This window comes from Schistocerca cancellata, chromosome 4 (genome assembly GCF_023864275.1).
Source record: "Schistocerca cancellata isolate TAMUIC-IGC-003103 chromosome 4, iqSchCanc2.1, whole genome shotgun sequence".
In the NCBI taxonomy this organism is placed as follows: Eukaryota; Metazoa; Arthropoda; class Insecta; order Orthoptera; family Acrididae; genus Schistocerca; species Schistocerca cancellata.
The window spans coordinates 117840203-117842450 of NC_064629.1; the positions used below are offsets into that span (position 1 = coordinate 117840203).

General features: G+C 49.5%; 1 non-coding gene across 1 annotated transcript; it reads left to right on the forward strand.

Annotated features, from left to right (window-relative positions):
• The first annotated feature begins 1146 nt into the window (after positions 1-1146).
• Trnas-cga (transfer RNA serine (anticodon CGA)) lies at positions 1147-1221 on the forward strand. The gene has a single exon. It is a non-coding gene; the product is annotated as a tRNA-Ser (tRNA).
• Positions 1222-2248: the final 1027 nt, after the last annotated feature.

Sequence of the window (2248 nt, forward strand, 5' to 3'; positions counted from 1 at the left end):
GAATGTTGTTATGGATGGCCAGTATCCTCTTTCTAGTACACAAATGCACATGTAAAGTAATACGATTCTTTATTTACACGAACATTTACGTATCTTCAGCGGAGTCCATGTGTTTCGGTACAAGCTCATCAGTAACAGTCCTCTTGCAGACAATATCAGTAATCTTGCTATTGCACAAATCTGGTCGCTATGCACTGTCGTAGCCCGAGTGAGTCAATGAGTCAATCAGTGACTGAGTTAGAACCTCCGGTCAGCAGCGGTGGCTTAAATACTTGCTGTCGGGAGGGCGTTGGCGGCGAGTTGCTTGTCGGTGGGTCCCTGGCCTCTCTCGTGATAGGCGCACTTGATCCAGACCTTATTATCGATCTTCTCGCTACATCTTTGCCGACCGGTGTGCTGGAGGCACTAAACCCTCCCCCCTGTGCCAACTCGAAACCTGCCTGAAGGAGCAACCTCTTGTGCACTCGCAGGATGAATGGGCGAGGCCAGGGGCAAGTCTCCACAGCGGCCCTCCGCCTCGAGCGACGCGAACGCGTTACCATCCGCCAGTCACCCTGCTGTGAGGGCGGACCCACCGCGTCTGGTGCCTCGGAAGCAGAGCCCGTGAGCAATGCAAGCGACACCTGCGGTGTCCCATGCGGCGCGCCAGATTATACGCCACCGCCACACCCCGTGGTAGCAGCATGAACGTAGCCAAAAGCACATTCAGCTTCCAGAATGAAATTTTCACTCTGCAGCGGAGTGTGCGCTGATATGAAACTTCCTGGCAGATTAAAACTGTGTGCCCGACCGAGACTCGAACTCGGGACCTTTGCCTTTCGTGGGCAAGTGCTCTACCAACTGAGCTACCGAAGCACGACTCACGTCCTGTACTCCGGTACTCACAGCAATGGTCCCGAGTTCGAGTCTCGGTCGGGCACACAGTTTTAATCTGCCAGGAAGTTTCATATCAGCGCACACTCCGCTGCAGAGTGAAAATTTCATTCTGGAAACATCCCCCAGGCTGTGGCTAAGCCATGTCTCCGCAATATCCTTTCTTTCAGGAGTGCTAGTTCTGCAAGGTTCGCAGGAGAGCTTCTGTAAAGTTTGGAAGGTAGGAGACGAGATACTGGCAGAAGTAAAGCTGTGAGTACCGGACGTGAGTCGTGCTTCGGTGGCTCAGTTGGTAGAGCACTTGCCCGCGAAAGGCAAAGGTCCCGAGTTCGAGTCTCGGTCGAGCACACAGTTTTAATCTGCCAGGAAGTTTCACATTCAGCTGTTCGCGAACTGCGGCCAGCTGCTTCTGCGTCCGCACACAGCACGCGCACATCCTTACAAACACCTGAGACTAAAACACTTAAAGAGAAAAACACGCGCAAAATTTAATACATATACTAAGAGGAAAACACAAAAAAAGATAAACACTTAACTTGCTGCTCCGTCGATGTACTCGCATATTAGCCGAGCCTGAAATCCTACAGAGTCCGGTAGATTAAATATCTAGGCGTGAAACTGGAAAGTGATATGAAATGGAACGGGCATATAAGAATTGGAGTGGGCAAGGTGAATGGCCGGCTTACGTTCAATGGGAGAGTTTTGGTACAATGTGGTTCACCTGTACAGGAACTCGAGTGTTTGGGATCTTCTTCAGGTCGGATTAAAGGAAGACGTAGAAGCAATTCACAGTCGAGCTGCTTGACTTCTTCCGGTACGCTCGACAAGACTCAAGTGTTAGGGAGATGCTTCGGGACCTCAAATGAGAACCCCTGGAGAAAGCCGACGTTCTTTTCGGGGAACACTACTAAGAAAATTTAGAGAATCAGCATTTGAAGCTGGTTTTAGAACGAACCTACTGCCGCCAACGTACATTTCGCGTAAGGACCACGAATATATGATAAGAGATACTAGGGTTCGTAACGAGGCATATAGACAATCGATTTTTCTTCGCTCTATTAGCGAATGGGAAGGGAAACAACTAGTGGTGGTAGAACGTACCCTCCACCACGCAGCATATGGTGGATTGCGGAGAATCGATGTAGATGTAGATCTGTGATTTTTCAGGGGTTAGTTTAAGACCCAGGTTTTGTGTCCATCGTGATACTGAACAAAGATCGTCATCCAAACCTGATAAGGAAGCAGGGCTGGTGCTGAAGTACAACTGAAGATCTCAGCATATAAATGGTAGTTAAAAGAATGAAACACAGATGAAGTATCATTGATGCACTGGGAGAAAAGCGGTGCACCAAGGGCAGAACGCTGTAGGACTCTA